At 51.5% G+C, this 19537-nt stretch overlaps 1 protein-coding gene across 28 annotated transcripts in view; it reads right to left on the bottom strand.

Annotated features, from left to right (window-relative positions):
* The window catches only part of EXD3 (exonuclease 3'-5' domain containing 3), a 300821-nt gene that overhangs the window by 72780 nt on the left and 208504 nt on the right, over positions 1 to 19537 (bottom strand). Inside the window, exon 21 of one of the 28 annotated variants that reach the window (XR_010826104.1) lies at positions 822 to 19537. This exon is cut by the window's right edge and continues 15207 nt beyond it. The exons of the other annotated variants lie outside the window; for them this stretch is intronic. The gene's annotated coding sequence lies outside the window, so the exon portion shown is untranslated. The remainder of the gene's footprint in view (positions 1 to 821) is intronic. 28 annotated transcript variants of the gene reach the window in all.

Here is a 19537-nt window from a genome sequence, read left to right as displayed (position 1 = left end):
ACTACAGCGCAGGAATCTGCATAAGTGTGTTTGTAAGCTCAGGAATGTGTCATGTGTTTCCTCCCCTTATCCAGCAGGTCACTTAGATGCACAGGAAAATGGACATGGGACTTGCTCTTGACCAGTCTCCAGTGTCTGGTTTTTGTCACAGTGTTATATTTGGGTACTTACAATTTTTTTTTTTTTTTTTTTAATGAACCAAGTCAGTTTCTTTTGGGCTACTGAATTAGGATTTGGTATTTTGCCACAAGGCCTTGCAAAAAATGGCCCATTAGATTTTTGCTTTCTGCCTTTGATGAAGTCCTTAAGTGGCTGTTTCAAAATGTTTCCTTAAAAAGCAAATAAAATTTCTGCCCAGTTGCCTTATTGTGCACGTGTGTTCGTACAAGCTTGTGGACTTTTGTTCCAACTCACATCCTGCAACCCAGCCTGTAATTACAGGACTCTCTGCCTGTGCAGGTGGTGCAGTTATGACCAGAAAACAATGCAGCTGTGTTTCAACACCTAAATGAGAAGGGGGGAAAAAAAAGCTCTGACTTTTAGGAGGTGCTGGGAGGCAGCAGGAGAGCTGGAGCCTGGCTGTGTAGATGGGGAGGAAAACCGAGTGGAGCGGTGAACTGCTTGGAGCAACCCGCTGCGAACCTGCGCCCGGCTTTCCAGCCCTGCAGGTGGGAGGCTCGCCGCTGCTTCCAGCTCTGCTGCTGGGCTGAAGAAAGCCACCAGGGCTGGCTGCAGATGCCGACCAGCTCTGCCATCTCCCCTCCTCCAGGAGCTCTCCCAGCAGTGCGTGAGCGCCCGGCGCAGCCTTTCCTCCTGCTTACCGGCACTTAGCTGCCTTGCTGCTAGCGGAGAGGGAGGCGATGGGGCTGCCAGTGACAAGTGACAAAGGAGGCCAGGCTAGTGACCAGGAGCTGCAGTGTCACAATGGCTTTGCTCCTTCCCCTGCCTCCCCCTGTTCCTTGCACCCTGTCACTCAGCCATCGCTCACCCCGCACCCCTCGCCTGTTTGCCTGCTATCTGCAGCACGCGGCCGCGTCCAGGCACCGCAGGGTGGGATCTCCTCTGCTTCTCTTTCTGTCCATGAGGATGAGCGCTTTGCTCTCACGTGCAGAGAGATGCAAATGGACTGGTGTTGAAGTGGGGACAGACAGAGAACGGCTGGTGCGTGTCCCTGCTGCTGCCTTGCTGTGTGAGTCTAGCACCATGCTGCTGACCGTGATGTTCTCAAAAACTTGGGTGGCGCTGGGTGCGCTCAGGCTGTGCCTGCACTGCTCCCGCAGCCCTTGGAGGAGGAGAAGCCCGAACCCAGCCCAGGGTCGCTGGCGCAGTGCTGGCTGGGCCAGCGGGTGATGCTGATGCAGCTTGACCACCTGCAAGAGGGAAGAGGGAAGGCGAAGGGAATCGCCCTCCTGCTGTGCCTGGAAAGCAGCACGGCCGCTCGGCCGCTCCGCTGGGTGCTGGCTGCAGGCACGTCCCTCGCACTCAGCCTGTGCTGGCTGCGCTGCGTCAGGGAAGTCCTCCCCCCGGCACAGCCCCGTGCTCTGATAAAGAGTTAAGACACTCTCAGAGGCGGTTCTGTGAGAACATTTCTCAGAGGGCAGTGCACTTTTATTCGAAATAATTTTCCATTCCATTTATATCTATATAATAGGAGGTGGCGCTGGGGTCCGAGTTTTCCATAGCCCCAGACCTCATTTCCCTAGCTGGGCTTGACCCCTGCTCAGCTTCCCCAAGAATAACAGAGAAAAGTTCAATGGAAGAGAAAGAGCTGTGGGTCTGAGCTCCTACTGCTTCCTCATGATTTGTTAACAGAGCAAATAGAATATATACATTTATACGCATGCAGGAAAAGGCCTGGGAAGAGATGGTACCTGGAAAGGGATTGCAAAGCAAGCACAACTGAGGAACTCATGGTGCTCGCTGCAGCTTCACCTTGATCCTGTAGCACTACACTGCTTGATACTTGGATATTGGAGAAATTATGGTTTGATACTTTGACAATGGAGAAATTATAATTTCTGCTCAGAATGTTTTAATTTTAAAAAGTGTTTTTCATTAAAGCATTTTGATGAAATACAACATTGCAAAGAATTTTGTTTCTTGGCTTGGTGAAGCAGGGGAGTACAATTTTGGACAAAATACGTTTTTACGAAGCAAGGACCAGTGGTGGTGTTGGAAGCCGGTTTCAGGCACTAAGCGTGTTTCAGAGGCAGGGTTTGGATGGCCTCACAGTGACCTGGCCCTCGGTGCAGGCTTTCAGGGACAGTCCCCGCCACAGGGGCTGTCACCCTGAGAGCGCTGATGCACAGGGTCCCAGTGCGGGGCTTGCGCTGCGGGCGCTGCAGCATGGTTTCTGCTCTCACCCAGCTACCTCCTGCCCTGCAGAGCCACCGCTTCTGGCACCTCAGCTTTAAGCGTGGTGGCTTCTGACTGGCTTCTGACCCCTTGCTCCAGGGTCGTGTTTCCTGGCTCCTTCTGAGGACCTGACGGGGTGCACGGCCGGCTGCATCAGAGGAGCTCCTGCCAGCCTCTTGAGAAAGGCAGCACCTCATGGAAACCCCAGCTATTTTTTCTGCAGTCTGGTGAACAGCTTTAGTCATGAACGAGCGTGCCTAGTCTGCACTCCTGAAAACACCGGAGGTGATTTCCAGCTACGCTGAGCAGTGCAGCCTGTGCCCTTTTAGGAACCTGCTGCCCTCCTGCCCTGCCCTTCCCACGCTGCTTCCTCAGTGCCACAGGACTGCAAACCGCAGCACCAGGTCACGGGGACTGGTGCGGGACCAAAAGGTCCTTCCCTCAAAAGCTACTTGGGCAGACACATGCCATGCATGAGGAATTCTTCCTGAATTCAGAGAGCTACAGGAGTTCAAACCACTGGCAATTTGGGTCGGTCGCACTTGGCTCTTTGGTCGCCCACGAGATGAAAACTGCATCCCACCTCCCCGTGCCAGCCAGGTTCCCTCCCCCTCCCCCCCAGCTGGGGTCTCCATCAAATACAGGCTCTTCACTCAACTCATGCATTAATCATTTGTCACTGTTAGCTTCCGCAACTGCCTACTGCTCTGTTCAACACACAGCCCGTGCTATGTCATGGTTATTGACCTAATCAGATACCAAAGGTGCCAACCAAGCACAGAAACCTGCAGCAGTGACAATGCTGAAGTTTAGGAGGCATTGAAACAGAGTGAGAGAAAAAGAAACTGTAAGGAATGAGTACAAGGAACAAGCGGACAGAAGTGGGAAAAGAGAGAAAAAGCCAACAGCTGCCTACGTGCGATGCTTTACAGCTCCATGTGGTGGGGAGGACTCCGCTGTCCCCATTCTTCTGGTTAAAACAGAAAGAAAACGTTAATACTGAGAATCAAAGTATAGAGACCTGAGAATTTCACAAAACTGCCGGGTCCACAAGAGTTTCCATCATTAATACACTCGTTGGGATATGCCTGAAAGGGAAACACCTGGAAAAGCAGAGGGCATGCCTACACCGCAGTCAGAAGCCTGATGGCAAAGAGGGGATGCACCTAAGCCATCATTTAATTGTCCCAGGCCCCAATAATGGGAGGTACGGCCAGGCCCTGCACACGTTGCTCGGCGCAGCTGCTGTAGGCAATGCAGCTTTGCCAGAGGCAGGGCCGACAAAGGCCAGCTGAACCACGTGTTCCCAAACCTGTGACAGCAACTCCCAAGTGCCCTTTTAGGAACCTGCTGCCCTCCTGCCCAGCAAAGCCAGACGAGTGACAATCGATTCTGACAATGCTTCAGTATTGCTTCACGTCCAGTTTTCCACTCGCAGCCTCAAAGGACCCCCCAACGTAGAACCGCTCCATTAAAGCTGTACCAGAAATTGCTAAACACGTAAATCCCTCACCAAGCTGGTAAGAGGATTTAAAGTGATACTTGCAGAACTGCCTACCTTCCCTCGATTCTGCAGCAAGATACATGGTGGTGGTGCTCAAAGGTATGATAGTCACTATGTGATGTCAGAAGACAAAATTAATACTTTGAAGCAGTTATAATCCACAAAGAAAAAAAATCCTGCAGTCCCACAAACACTGTCTTGAAAATGTCTCCAATTTGCTCCTCTCCAGGCTGCGTGCTCTTCTTCCCTACGACTCCTGCAGCTGTTTCTGCTTACTGCTCAGGCACAAAAAGTGCAGTGAATACAGAGCAGAATGATACCCAGACAAATCATCCTACACTTCTGAAATAAGACCTTGGAGATGTTTGTACATACGAGTTTACAGCTGGTTGCTGCTTTACCCCCTGCTTTAGGCAGCTCAGCAGTATAGCCACATAACCACACAGCGATTAGCATGGAGCCAGCTACAGCAGCTTAAGCAGTTTCCACCGCGGGCTCCCTGAAGGCACAGCAGGTTACAGCCACATTACTGGGTTTGGGGTACACAGAGGAGTTATGTATTTCAGAGTTTTCAGTAAGTCCACAAAAGTACAGTTTTAGATTCACAAAGTGGAAGAGAAAAAAAGTGTCCTTGAGTGCAAAGGGATTCTTTTCAGATGCTGGGACTTGTAAGAGTCAATGCCTACCTTAAGGCTTGTGTTGCCTGTAACCGCTGACATCTCTAGCTTTTCTTTGGGCAAGGTGGCTCTGGATTGACTCACAGATGGGACGCGGGCTTTTTCCAATTTCAGCAGGTTCACTGTAAGACAGCCAAGCCAGCCAGGGGCGCCTGAAAGTGTCCCGAACCACACTTGCTACCCAGAGCCAGGGTGCCCACGTCCAAAGCTCTGCGAGCAGCTCCACAGCCAGTGCTGGGGAAGAGCAAATTGGATGTCGCGTTCCTGCATCACCCCAAATCGCAGAGAGGGCAACAGCGGCAGGAAGGGAGGAGTACCCAGACCCCACCCCAGCTGCAGCTTCTCCCTTTTCTAGATCAGGGCAACTCCCCCAAACCCCAAAGCCATGCTGCATGGTGAAGAACACCCCACAGTGCTGCTCTCCGGAGGGAGCCATGCACATCTTCTGTGCTTTTCGTGCTATGGTCATCAAGTTGGCAGCAAAGTAACAAGCACTTCTCTAAACTTCCTAAATGTCAAGAAAATATTTACAGGCCCCACTTCTGCAAAGCATGCACACCAGCCCAAAGGGCACACATGCACACTTCACTGGGTGCTGCCTGGCATGCTTTTCACAATGATTTTTATTAAACATTTGCGGTTTTCCTGCTGAAAAACCCAGCAGAAGATTAATGCCAAAAAGTGACTCCTCTGGGGCTGAAACTGTCAGGGAGCCAGGACACAGGGAAGTAAAGAGCCTTCATGTCCATTCCTTCCCCAACTTATTTTAGTGCCAGCTAAGTAAGAGCCAGCCTGGCCAGACCTGCAGCACGTCTGTGGGGGGAATCTGTGTTGACACTGACCATGCTCTCCATGCTCTGCAGAGACAGAGCGGACCTTAGGCCCACACACACGAATGTTTCACCATCAAGTCAATTCATATAAAAATATTTCCCACGTATGCATTTTTTTTTCTTTAAAATGGGATTGCTATGGTCTCTCATTTTCTCTAGGCTGTAATCATAACTTTGCAATGCTCCACAGCTGTTGAGTCCTGTGCTGGGCATTGCGGTGGGCTGAGCATGCAGCTCTGTTCCTGGTAGGCTTCCAGCAGCGCTGGAGAAATGCCGTGATGTGCCCTGGACAGTTGGCGGGCAGGTGGGTGCCAGGACGAGCCACATGCCCCAGGCCCAGTATGTGCTGCAGTGAGCTCCTCCACCAGCCCCGCTGCCGGTGGCACTGCGAGGAGCTGAGAGCTGTGCCCCGCTCGGGCAGCCCTGGGGCTGCGAGTGGTGCCCCCACCTGCTTGTAGGAGGGCAGCGCTTTACCACAGCATGATCTGTAATTTATTTCCAGATTCAACTATAACACTTAAATGAAGGTTTTCTAATGAGCTCTTTAAATAGTAATTAGAGGCCAACACTGAAGAAAGAGATAAGTTTTGTGGGTATCTTGCCCTTCAAGAAAGGACCTGATAAGAATGAACTGAATGATTTTTCTTCTGGGATCAATTCCAAAGAGCAATTATCCCCTTGATACCATGCTGCTTAAACAGGAACAGATTGAAAAAACACTTGACAGTGGCTGGCGATGAATGGACCATTTTCCCAGTGTTTTACAAGGGAAGGCTGGAGGCTTTCTGCCAGTACCTGAGATAGGAGATGATCCAAATGGTGCTGATATCACATTTTGTTTACATAAAATAATCATCTTTTTTTTTAAAGCTTCGCATAGATGGAAGTATCATCAGCAAGACAAGCTTCATTTCCTGATGAGTTCCCATCTTAATTATTCAAAGGGTTTATTTCTTTTTAAATTTCAGGTGCTGGGCTTCAGTGACTCGCTAATGCTGACCAGAAACCCGTGTGCAGGTCTTTCACTGCTCTGAGCAAGATGCCTCGTAGTTTGCTAACAGTGGCTCTCCCTGTAATTGCATCAAAGCTGCTCCAGCTGAACAGATGAGCCGAGCTGTGACAATTGTGCAGGACAACATGACTCACAGACTTGGCTAAAAACTTACCAGTTATCCTCTGATGTTGTCTGAGAGTTAAGTAAGCTTGAACATTTTAATAGGCTTATTTTCTCACCATTCTACTGCCTCAGGTGATCCTTTGTGTTGCAACACAAAATACCGTATCATGGGATTATTAGAAAAAAGAAAGAACCGTGCGCAAATCATCATTTTTCTGTCACACTCTGCCAGTGCCAATATCTGGAAGGGACTCTATGGCAAATGGTGCAAATAGCAACAGATCTATGGCAAATGGTGGAAACAGCAAAAATCCAGGAGGGATTTTTTTAGGGCTGGAGTATTACTATCTGCAGTGCAGCATAACTGGGAAATATAATTGTAGGGCAGGACACAGACAACAATACCCTGGTGTTTACATGCATGTAAGGAGTACATGCAAGGGTGCAACCACAGGTTTACAAGCATGTGACCTGTTTTTTGGGGGATTCAGAGCCTCCTTCTCATTTCTAGCATGGTTTCACTCCTGGCATGCCGCACCTTTGCTCCTGTGCCACCCTTGTGTCTTGGCTCTAGGTCTCTCCTCCCTCCTCTGTGCACGCCTGCACCCAGCAAGAGCTGTGGGAGCCGCTCTCAGCCAGCCCCGCACCTAAGCTGACTGTGCCAGGCTCTTTTAGGTCTCCTCTTGTGTGGCGGCATCGTCATGTCCCTGACCTGCCTTGAGATTTCCCCGTGGCTCCCATCTGACTTCATCTGTGGGGCCATGAACCGGGAGGAACTATTGCCGCGAGGAACAACCACCTCACCGAGCTGCGCAAAGCGGAGCTCAGGCCTGCTGGGCCGGCGGCCTGCTCTGCACGCCCACCAGCCGCTGCAGCTCAGGGCCCAGGTTCATGGCAGGGCTGTGAGCGTCTGAGCTGCCTGCAGCCGAGAGGGGACCCCTCAGAGGTCCTGGCCCTGCACCCCCTTCTCAGCGCCTGCTCACACCCTTGGGCTGGTCCTGGCCCAACCTCAGAACTCATAGGAGCCATTTGGCTTGCAAATGTGGAAATAACCCCTCCCCCCCCCCTCCCCCCCCAGTTTTTTTTGTGTCCACGTTTGCTTTCTGCCACAGCAGTGCACTGAAGTGGCTTCTTCTGCCTGTTTGGAGAAGCCTCAGCAGCTGCTCGAGCTCAGCAGAGCTCCCCATGGAGAGCTGGGTGGGGCAGGACCACCTTTTGGCAGCAGTGACGTGTTAAAATTAGTCAGGTCATCCCATGAAATCACATCCTGTGAGAGGGCAATAAGAACAGGCATGAAAGAGTGAGTCCTCCCCAGGCTTCAAGACCAAACAGGTTCAGGACATCGGGGGATGCAGACGGCACGAGTCACAACATCCCACACCAAAAGCAGGATCTCTCTATTCTCTGTGTTCAGAGATCCTCTCTGATCTCTGTATTTGGTTTCTACAGTCTGTGACAGACTCCATATCCAACTATGCATCACACAAAACCACGCAGCGCTTCTACCGTTACTGTCTGATCTTCTCCAGAGCACCTCCTGCTCCTCCATGCACACCTTCTTCTATGTCACTCCTGTGAGATCAGAGGACTCAGAGGGCTCCGTGCGACAGCGTTGCCCTTCCAGCAGCTTTGCTGAGTGCTCTGTCCCCTCTCAGCCTTCCTCTGCCCCCTTTTCAGTGACTCAGTGGCTCGCTCACACACCGAGGCCTTTCACAACATTAGGTTTGTGAGATTCTATGTGAACGTCAGCTCCTCATGCGGAGCAGAAACCTAAGCTATACACCCCTCTGTACATCACTCCGTTATTTTTTTCTTATCCTGAAGGGCATCCAGTTCACTGTGCACAATTTTCCCCAGCTCCTTTGTTTTGATGATGATTCCCAATTACGGGTAATTACTAAATTTCATTAGCAATTTCTATGTTTTGTGCCAAGGCCATTAAGAAAAATATGAAACAACATCGTTTCCAAGGCTGACTTTTGAGAAATCCATCTAGCACTGTCCTCGCAGCCCAGCACCTTCCTGCTCCTTTACTGAAGACTAGACAACTCGGATATATCCTGTCTGCTTTGTCAAGAAGATCAGGTTTTTTATCTACCCTGGCATCATTTACTTTCAGAAAATCCAAATCTCATCTTATCCATGTTCTTAATTATTCTCTATTTTAATGTTTATTCTAAGGGTTTGCATACTAATAGATTCAGACTAATAGCCGCCTACGTGCCAAGAACACACTCTCCCTACCCCGATAAATAGACCTCTATTTGCTGTTCTCCAGCCAAACCATCCAACCCTTGTGGTTTGACAGATTTATTACAAACCCTTCTTGCGTGACTTCAGCTTTGTGCCAGTCCTTTCTGATTTCCAGCGGAGAAGCTAGCTGGTCCTACCTGCTTGCATGCTCAAGAATCCTTGACTGCTGCTTCCATTTGAGTTGTGGCATTTCCCATCCCCACACACTGCATGACTCATCCTGCATCTGCCCCCTCAGCCAGCATCTCCATTGCTACCAAAAAAACAGGGCAAAGTGTTCATTTTATTTCCGGACTATACTTAGATTATCTTTCATCTTTGTCCCATCCTCAGTGCATACCAGCCCCACTTCTTCTTTCCTGCTTCCCTTTCCATTTATATGGCTGGAAAGTTTCCAAGAGTTGCGCAACCCATCTTTTGCCATTTCCTTTAACAACCTTGACAAGGTTGCCTTCAGCCTTACTTTCAGACTTGTTTGCTTTTATATCCAAGCTAAAATCTCTTCCTAGTACTGGTCTTTCCTCCATTGCCTGTGGACTCCCTGATCTCCTTCAACAGCATCCCTTCCTCCTACCCACTAACTCCATAACCCAATTCCTCTTCCCACAGATTCTCAAGTCCCTGCCTTACCACCACGGGAAACCGGCAGGGCTTTCTGTCAGCAGGGGGGAACTGCTGTTGACTCACAGCCTTCCTGGTTGCAAGGCCACGGGCCATCCTGTTTGTGTTTGGCCAGGGGAGTAGGAGAGGTTAACCCCACTGTGGACCTAGCGGGTGGGTGGTGGTGTCCTGCTGCAGAGAACAATGCTCAGAATGTGCTGGCTGGCAGCACCAAGGGGGTGCTGCCATAGCCCTGCGTGCCTTTTGCCCACCGCACCAGAAACTAGACGAGTAATTTGGGCAGGTGCCTGCACCCACTCCAGATGGCCCAGTGCGCCCCCAGGGACCAGGTGAGATTCTTGCAATCAAGCAAAACTTGATAATGACAGTTATAATTTTTAGGTCTCTCCTTTCAGATACTCCCCAAAGCCATGAAGGGCTCTGCTGAGCTGTGCAGCACAGAGTGCCTTTAGAGCAAACCCACAAATATCCACAAAATTGGAGGAACGATGTAGGTGGGAGGAGGAAAACCCTAGGAACGTGACCTGGGAAGCATCTCTGCATCAGTGCGCCTTGCTGGAGGAAGAGTGTCCCGGTCACCACAAAGACCTGCGGTGCAGCAGCAGCACTGCCAGAGGGTCCTGCCCACATGCCCAGCTCACGGATGCCAGAGACAACCAGGAGCAGAACTCCAAACCTGTAGTTCTGCATCAAGTCACTCCTCTGGAGCACCTTTGCAAATGCTCTGCCTGGAACAGGTCTCCCCTGCAGCAGGAAGAGAGATGGGATCCTGTGAGTCAGCTGCGTGCTCTGGCTACAGGCTGCTTCTGCACCAGGGCTCGGGGCATCGCTACCTTAGAAGGTTTGTACCGAGAGGAGCAAAGTGCTTCAAAATAGGACGAGAAACATTGCGGCTCTTGGAATGGCTCCAGCCTTGGCTGGGAAGTTGAGACATGCCTTGGAGGGGATGGGAGTCCCCTTGGAAGATAATCAGAGATTTCGCGTCTCTCCTACTTCCTTCTATTTACAAAGTCGGTGAAGCCAGAAAGCTGGTTCTCCACCCCCACCCCACACATGACAGCCTCCCTGCTCATGGCAGGACTGGGGTACACCTCGATGTGAGGTGCTCTGAGACAAAGAGCCTCCTGGTGGCCCCTTGTGATTGACAGCCACCAGGGAAGGGGGTGTCAAGCTGCGGGAGAGTTTCCAAACCCCCGCTGCAGCCAAGAGCAGGGCAGTGAGAGACAGTGCTGGAAGGACTTTGCTTCCTAAGGGCTCGTCCCCATCAGCAGGCACCTGTCCCCGGGGCTCCCCAGACGCTGGGGCAATGCCAGCCCTCACCACACCAGGAAGGAGCACTCTGTCCATCTCCTGCTCACAAAGGAACAGCTCCAACAGTGGTTCCCCGCACACACAACCTCTGTTTGCTCCCCTCTCTGCCTGCCAGCCTCACACCAGCCTCTTGGTGAGCTACAGCAACTTGCTGCCAGGGACCATCACACTGCTTTCTGGGCACAGCTCGTTGGCCAGACCGGCAGGGACTGGGCTGGAAAGGCTCATCCAGAGCAGCCAGTGCAGTGTCCCTTCATCACTGACCATCCATAGCGCCTGGGGCCCTGCTGCACGTCTGTTCTGCACAGCTGCACCGAAGCTGTGATCTTGCACCAGGCAAAATGCATCACAGGGACATTCTCCAGAGAGAGGACTTAATACCTTTATTTATTAGCTGTCTGCCCTCCCTCTGTGCATGCTCAGGGCAGATTCTTTCCTCCCAATAGCTGGGGACAGGCCCTTCTCCCTTCACTATCATAAATCAGGAAGAAACCCAAAACACTTCTCAGATGGACTCCAGCTCTTGCAGCACTGCAGTTGGCAAATGGAGCAAGTGTAACACAAAACTTCTCTGTACCCAGACACAGAAATGTTAAGCACCAGGAGGATGTGGGTGGCCATGCCCCATCTGTGCTTCATGAGACCTGCAGTCAGAGCAATATCCTCCTCCTCCTTTGCAGCACACAGAGGGATGCCAGGAAGGGATCTTGGATGGAGAAACCCAAGCAAAACCTCAAAGCAGCTGAGAGACTCATGGGGTTTGGATGGAGGCTAAATGTCTCTACTGACATTTCCTCCTGGTTCAACTTCATGGATTAACCTGGAACCTCACACTCTATCTTGTAGGCAGCTAAATTCCTCAGTTCAGAAAGTCCCATGGCCTTTGAGCTATCTCAGTGTTGGGTAGAAAAGCAGAATCAGATTCCTCAGCTGGTCCGCAGCACTGAAGGAGAAGTTGGACACATGTTCTGCGAATAAGCAGAGCCTGGTGATATCTTATAATCACACTGATGTTTATACAAAACAGTAAAGGTCACACACTGACTTGGTTCTAATGGTTAAGGGCAGCCAAGATACAGAAATTGTATCCCTGGCACCTCGCAGACCACTTTACCTCCATGTGCCTTTGGTTCCCTAGCTCTACCAGCAGCTATAGGAAACTGGTTGCCTTTCGAGGAGACACAGCAAGTTCATTAACTGGTGGTGAGAAACTGGCTCGGGAGCCTCCATGGCCTGGTGCCAGAGCAACACCAGAGATTATTATAGCCCAAGCTGGGGCTCAGCACTCGGCCAAGAAGGGAACCTCAGCTCCTGCTTCAAACACCCAGCAGAACACGTGGCTGGGCACTTGCTAGTGATGCTCCCCAGCAGCTGTGCTTTGTCAGGGCTCCCCCTGCCCCAGCACCCATAAACAGGGGCACAAACGGCGTGAAAGGAGCGAGAAGCTTAAAGTACTGCAGGTTCCCCCAGCACTGCCACAGGACGGTCCAGCTCTACTTACTGCTCCTGTCAAGAAACATTGTCCAGACAAGAGGCTAGTACAGGACTGACGTCCAGGGACAGAATCCACTGTGGGTCAGGAGTCCGAGCACACAGACCGGAACAGGTGTTGACACTCATTTTCCCACCACGGGCAGCGCAGTGTCCTCCCTCCTCCCGGCGATCCAGGCATCCGCTCTCCCTCTCTCGCATTGCTCCCCTACAGCGCGCTCCCGCGTCCCCCTCCAGCTCCCAGCGGGACCCGTGGAGCCGCGCCTCACCGCGGCGTGAGCAAGGATTCAGACATGCAAATCCTAAGGCAAGCGTGTGCGTGTTGCGACAAGGAGGAAACTGTTCGGCACAGGAACTTGGCTCTTCTTAGGAACAGATTCAGGGAACGAGCTCATGAAAAACCTAAGTCTCTAAATATTTTGTTTTGATCCATGAGCCTGGCAAGATCTCCTGTGAACATGCACTTGGTTTGGACTACATGGGCCAAGGAGGAAGAAGCAGGAGTGGTAGGAAGCTAGAGACAGGCTCAAGCGAGGCTCAGGCTTGGGGCAGAGCAGGCTGCTGGAAAACCAGAGGGTACGGCTGTTCCTCAAAAGCTGTGCCATCTCAGGAGGAAATCCTAAAGGAATAACCGCTCACCAATATGCAAAGCACAATGGAGACATAATCCCAGACAGCCAAATGGGAGCAAAAACATTGTGAAGAAGGGCCTGTATTTGCCTCTGAAACACAAGGCTGCTGAGCCAGGCAGACACATGAAAGGGACGCTGCTGCCTCAGCCCCGTCTACCTCTGGCTGCCTCTTGCTCATCTTGAGATGTGTTGGGGCCAGACTGGTTCCTTCAAACACTTCAGCCATGATGCTAAACTGAAGGGAAACCCTCAGATACACAGCACTGAGGATCTGTTGAAGAAGTAGAGCCTTTCACTCTAAGTAAATACGTAAGTCTTGATATCAAATATCTCTTACTATTAGTGGCTCTTGATTTATGTGCCTGAGCAAAGAGTCCTTAAACAATCCCAAAGGCTGGTTAAAGAACTACAGATCAACAACACAAGCTGCCCAGACATAACAGAGCAGGGCAAGAGGAACCACAGAATTGTTTCATTTTCCAGGATTGGATCTGGGTGATGTCCCACATCCCCGCAGAAGGTAATGACCATGCTGTTCTGTGCCGGTAGTGTGTACACTACTGCTCCCCCACACAACATCAGTCTTGAGGTAGAACTCTCAACTGTATGGTTATTTTTCAAGGGAAAAGAGGAATTTGTACGGCAGCCAAAAACACATGCCAACAGCAAAGCCCAAATCTTCAAGCCTGTTCAGGAGAGCAAAGAGCTCAGCTTGACTTGGCCTGGCTGGACTTCTGCAGGACAGCAACCATGAGCTCGTCCCTTCTCTGAATGGTAACTGGAGAGGCAGTGCTCAGCTCAGCAGCTAGCACATCCCCATGTGGGACAAGGGTTTTCAAGTGGTGTTGGTGGCTTAAGATCCAGGGTCTCTATGTGACACTGATGGCCGGTGTGATGGCCTGGTTGTTCAAAAACGTTAAGGCTGGCAGAAACAGCAATGACATGAAAGAAAAGGGAAAATGGCAGGTTGGACTCTGCTTCCAGGGAAAGTCCAGGAAAGTCCATGCATATAAAAAGCAGAGAAGAGCTGAGACAGTGGGAACGTGAAATCAGCCAACTGCCCTTCTGCACTGAGACATGAAATTCAAATGAGGCCCCAGTGGGAATCTAAGGCAAATTCACCGCCAGGATAAAGGCTGCCGTTTGCATGGCCGGCAGCAACTACATTGCAAAACAGTGAAGTCATTATCGATTTCCATTCACAGCTACAGAGAGGCTTCAGAACAAGCCTGTGACATGGAAAACGCTGTGACTGGGATCCCAGTACCCTCCAGTCTGGTGCATTTTGTGATTATTGACCTTGCAGTGGAAAGCTCAGGCTAAGGAAACAGCCCCCTTTTTATTTCATGCCTCCATGAGAAACTAAGGATATTTCTGTTGAATTAGACTGGGTGAGTGCTTTCCTTCTCTGCACAGACTGGAGTGGAGTTCATATCCTGAACCTCAGCTATAGCTCCATGTGATGGATTATTTATTTCTGTAGCTGATCACCAGCTACATAATTTAATACAGAGTTATAAAGAAAAGCCTCAAACCTTCCTCCTTTATTCTTCTCTTTCCTTTTTTTTTTTTTTTTTAATGTACAGGATAAAGAACAGCAGAAACAGGCGAATGTTTTCATTATTTGGGAAATCCTTCTGGCAGACATGCTCAGCACTGTGGACTCAAACAAACTCTCATTCTTTAGTCTAGTTGGCCATTTTTGTATCTGTCTCCTTTCTGGAAGAAAGACTTTGACCTCCTGTCAGCCTTGGAGTTTGTACACTAATATTTGCCCAAATCCAGGGAGAAGTCATGAGAAAAACTGTTTTGCATTAGGAATAAGAAAAGAGGAAAACCTTGAAGAGACAAGGTGACTGCAGGGAAGTCCACAGCACCATGACCATCGTCTGTCCAAATCAGATGGTGACATCTGTACCTGGGCAGCTGAGTTGCTGTAGTTCAAGACCAACAGCTAGAGGGATAGGGTCTTGCTCTCACTGCTTAATTAGCCATGGGAGAGTCCAGTCCTCACTTATGACTCAGTCCTCAGCTGCTGAGAAAGATGATGCCTTCCTATCTGATCCCAAAGATCTAGAAACACATTTTTCATTCACTCTAGGAACCTCCAGGACATGCTCAAAGTGGTTCAAAGGAGAAAGGGGAAAGTCCAGAAATTCAGAATTGAGCAGCCAAAATAGCCCCATCATCCTGTCCAGGAGCAGCTGTACACCCAAGGTGAGATAGTCTGAATGTGAAGAGAGGACTCGAGGGCAAGAGGTCAACGCAGCAAGTTAATACAGCCTGGGATTTTCTGTGGGGCCTCGTGGAGCCAGGCATGCAAACCCCACAAGCTCTTCAAGTCCCCGATGAGTTCCTCTCGCTGGAAGCCCCTGCTGGAGGCAGAGCACGCGCGGCACTGGGGCTGGCCAGGCAGAGGGCTGGTGGCTGCGGAGCCGCGCTGTGCGCGCTGTCCCTGGCAGGAAGCCGTTTGTCTGCGAGGCGAGGAAGCAAGAAGGCTTTGGAGACGGCAATCCCATGCCGTTTCTCACTGGTTTTCCCAGCTACCGATCCAAGAGCGCCTCTGTTTACTTCCAGCCTTCCTCTCTGCTCAGCTGCCAAGCAGCCTTAACGACCGGACGCAAACTGCTCCACCAGGAAATGCGCTGGATCGCATCAGATAAAAAGGCCATTGCAGTGGGACACCGCTGGCGTTAACCCTGCTCTACCTGGGTCGCAGCAAGGCACCCGAGGCCGGGGTTACCAGCGGACAAGTGAGCCCCAGCGGCCCAGCCCGGCAGAGCTCTGCTCTGCAGGTTTCTGCTCGCAGGGCCTGAGGTTTCGTACTGCAGGCTGCTCTGCGAAACCATGGGGCTGCTGCGGCTTGGATCGGGTCTGAGTGATGCCGAGGAGCTTGCAGGCATAGAGAAAGGATGTGCTGAGTGCCCATGCCCACGGCTCTGCGTTCTAACCCTGTGTGCTCGCTGGGGCAGCACGGTGATGGGAGCTGTAGGAGACCACTGTGCTGCCGGGAGCTGTGGCTTCTGAGGGTTTGCCCTGTGGTGCAGCCGGAGTGACTTCACTGGGGTTTTTACTGACTCATGGGTCTGAAGGTGCTTTTGAGGAGGCAAATGAGATACAGGGACTCACTGTGGGTCACAGCAGTTCTGCAGACAGTGAACTGACATGCCCTGGCTCAGCCACTCCACTGCTGAAAGCCAGGACACACGTAGCCTCTCCGGGCTGTGCCAGCAGCAGTGCTGCACTGGGCATGGCCCGTGGTGCCCACTGAAGACCTGCCAGGACTTTCCCCCCAAAAGTATAACACTCAGCAGAACTGTGAGGCTCAGGTGCTAAGTCAGAGCTCATGAGACCAGGCCAGGCTCTATCCCACCTTCTCCTGTCATCCTGGTTGTGTCACGTAACATCTATGGCCATTTCCAGGCTGTGAAGTTCCTGTGCTCCAGGCATTTGCCGTGGCACCGTCTGTCACTGCCGCATTCCCAGGGCATGGCTGCAGCGTGGGTTCCCGGTCTCATTTAGCAGGGGAGGAGAGTCAGGAAAGCAAGCAACGATTAAAGACAAAACCATCAGAAAAGCAGGGGTACTTCTCCGCAGAGGACATGTATGTTCTCCACACTGAGCACAATGCAGAGGAGTGGCAGACAGGCTCAGGACTGGGATGTATAAGCAAGCACCTCAGCCTCCTCCAACCTCTTTTAGCACATCTTCAAAAAACAACCAGCAGTGTGTGCGTCCAGTGGGGCTGATCCATGGGGCTTGTTGGGGGCCAGCGCAGGGCCACTGGCCACCTCCCCGTCCCACCACTTGTGTGGACATGAAGACCCCAGCTGAAAGCACACAAACCACTGTTACTCCCCTGCTCCGGCTGCAGCAGGTAGGAGATCCAGGAGCCAGGTGAGAAGTAACTGCCTGGGGAAGGCCAACACCGAAGTGATGGCCCAATAGAGCCTGGGAGGAAATCTTCAGCCAATCCCTTCTCACCACCCAACCCACTGTCTTTCCGTAATTATCCCAAACACTTCTGTTAACAGCCATCTCCTTCTTCTATAAACCACCACCGTCTCCTTTTCCTCTTTTTGGGAAGGGCTGGTGTGAGTCACCCGGGAACACATGGACTTGTTCCAGCGCAGCGGTGACCAGAGGGCAGAGGGAGAGGAGAGGACTTGTGCTCTTCCTTAGCTCTGTTCCCAAACCCATCTCCATCCATAAGGACAGACTCTGACCTTTTACCATCATAGGATAAAGGAAAAGAAATCCTACAATGTCTTAGCCCTCAGCAGAGGCTTTCTCCTGGGTGCAGTGTGTGGCCGGATGAGCAGGGCAAGCCTGACAAGCAGCAACCAATAAATAATTTTGGCTGTGTCTGCACTCGTTAAGATCTGCTCCATATTCCCTGTGTTCAAAGCAAGATAAAGGCTGTATTAAAACAGTTACCAAGTGACCCTAAATAATACGTCCTGCTATTGCTATACTGACTTGCTGGCACAGATGCTGATCTGATTTTGCTCCAATCTTTGACCAAGAACCAAACATTGCATTAAGCCAAAGCATCCAACAGGCAAATACTGCCTGGGCTTGAGGTCAGGAGCAGTGCAGGCCCTCACCAGCATTTGGTTGCTTAAGGCATGAGCTGAGCAGAGGCTCAAGCCTCCCCTTTTGTCTCCTTGGCTTAAACCAGTCTGCATCCAGGCTGTGTGTGCAGGCTGCTTCTCCCCATATTTTTCACATCCCATTGAGCAGCTGAATGCCTGATGGGGCAGAACTTCTGCACTCCAGAACCCAGTGTACCAAGGTATGAGGCTGCCTTTTTGGAAGCATACCTGGCAGAAACCTATTTAATAGCTCTGACACTCTTTAGCCCCACCACTAGCCTCGTTCCTGCTAATCCCTTCCCAGCACTGCCTGCATGCCTGCTTGAGTCGCAGGGGAGCGATGCTGCGTGTGACACGTGGTTATTGTGTCTAGCTGCTCTCACGCACGTTGGCCTGCGGCCAGGCAGCAGAAGGACGCAACCTTGAGCTGGCTGAGCCCTGCCTTTCCCAGCGATTGAAATGGGAGAGGGTCTGAAGCAGGAAGAGCAAGGAGGCAGCTTTTCCCTTTCTTTCTGCAGCAGCTCCCCGCCCTGCCATGCCTGCCCAGCGCACACATTCCTGACCTGGTGCCAGGATGGACGTGGGACAGCCCGAGCACAGCGTGGAGCTGAATGAAGGCTGTGGCCGGGGGGAGGCTGCGTCCTCGCCAGCCCTGCTGAGGCCAGGAGGAAACCTGCGGGCGCTGCCGGGCCGATACGGGGCTGTGACTCACCCAGTGGCACAAACAGGGCAGTGAAGCAAAATAAAACCCTTCCCCGAAGGCCACATGGAAACGCATTGGGACCAGCTTGACGTGAGGTCAATATTCTGCTTTTCTTTCAGCACTTAACCTGAGCTAGAACACCTGAGCTAAACAGCTCCAAACGTAGCGATTAGTGCATCCAACCCTCGCCTCATGGACATTTCCTCTTCAAACACACACGTCCCGCTCGCTGCCCCGTCACGCCAGGCATGGCGGCTGTCCCTCCCCATCGCCCCGCGGCCACATCGAGGCGCAGGCCATGGCAGCACATCGGGGTGCGGTGTGTTCTGCACCACCAGTGTGGCTTCCTGGGCCTCAGGCTCTCTGTCAGCCCTTCCACCCACGTCGCTTAGCACATGTAGCAGAGAAATCCTTTCAGTCCTCCTCCAGGCTTTGCAGAAGCCTTTCAAAAACCCAACTTGGCACGACGCAGTACAGCCTGGCTTGGGTTTGTAGCCCCCACCAACGCAAGTTGTGGACACTGCCCTTCATGAGCAAACCTGGCAAAGCAAACAATACTTCAAAACCATGTCAGCGACCAGTGCACAGGTTGCAAAGGGCTTTCTGGAGCGCCTCTCTGAGTGGCGACAGTTATTCTCATTACCTTCCTGAAATAAGCATGGTGAGGGTGTCTGAACTAGAATGTAAACAAAAAAGGCATCTTTCAGCTTTCACAGGGATGTTTTCCCTGCCAAGTGGTCCAGCTGCTGGATCCTGAACTGAATCTATTCTATTTCCCATAATAATCACCTAGCTGTAAACTAATGCAACTTCACAAATAACAGTCAGGAGATACGTGTGGCTGTGGTAACCTTGTGATGCAAAAGTGACGGCACAGGTCTCATTACCCAGACTGTGAAGATTAAGGATTTCACCTGATTATACGAACTACAGGGTCTAGAAAGTCTAGAGGAGGGCAACAAAGCTGGTGAGAGGTCTGGAGAACAAGTCTTATGAGGGGAGGCTGAGGGAGCTGGGATTGTTCAGCCTGGAGAAGAGGAGGCTCAGGGGAGACCTTATCGCTCTCTGTAAATACCTTACAGGAGACTGTAGCGAGGTGGGGGCTGGTCTGTTCTCCCACGTGCCTGGTGACAGGACGAGGGGGAATGGGCTAAAGTTGCACCAGGGGAGGTTTAGGTCGGATATTAGGAAGAACTTCTTTACTGAAAGGGTTGTTAGGCATTGGAATGGGCTGCCCAGGGAAGTGGTTGGGTCGCCATCCCTGGAGGGCTTTAAAAGACGTTTAGATGTAGAGCTTAGTGATCTGGTTTAGTGGAGGACTGGTTAGTGTTAGGTCAGAGGCTGGACTGGGTGATCTTGGAGGTCTCTTCCGACCTAGATGATTCGGTGATTCTGTGACTGTGTGCAGTGGCACTGGGGACAGAGAAAGGGCTGGGTGGGCTGGG

Source organism: Anser cygnoides, chromosome 20 (genome assembly GCF_040182565.1).
Source record: "Anser cygnoides isolate HZ-2024a breed goose chromosome 20, Taihu_goose_T2T_genome, whole genome shotgun sequence".
NCBI classification, from domain to species: domain Eukaryota; kingdom Metazoa; phylum Chordata; class Aves; order Anseriformes; family Anatidae; genus Anser; species Anser cygnoides.
The sequence above is the reverse complement of the archived record's forward strand: the minus strand, read 5'-3'. Positions and strand labels throughout refer to the sequence as shown.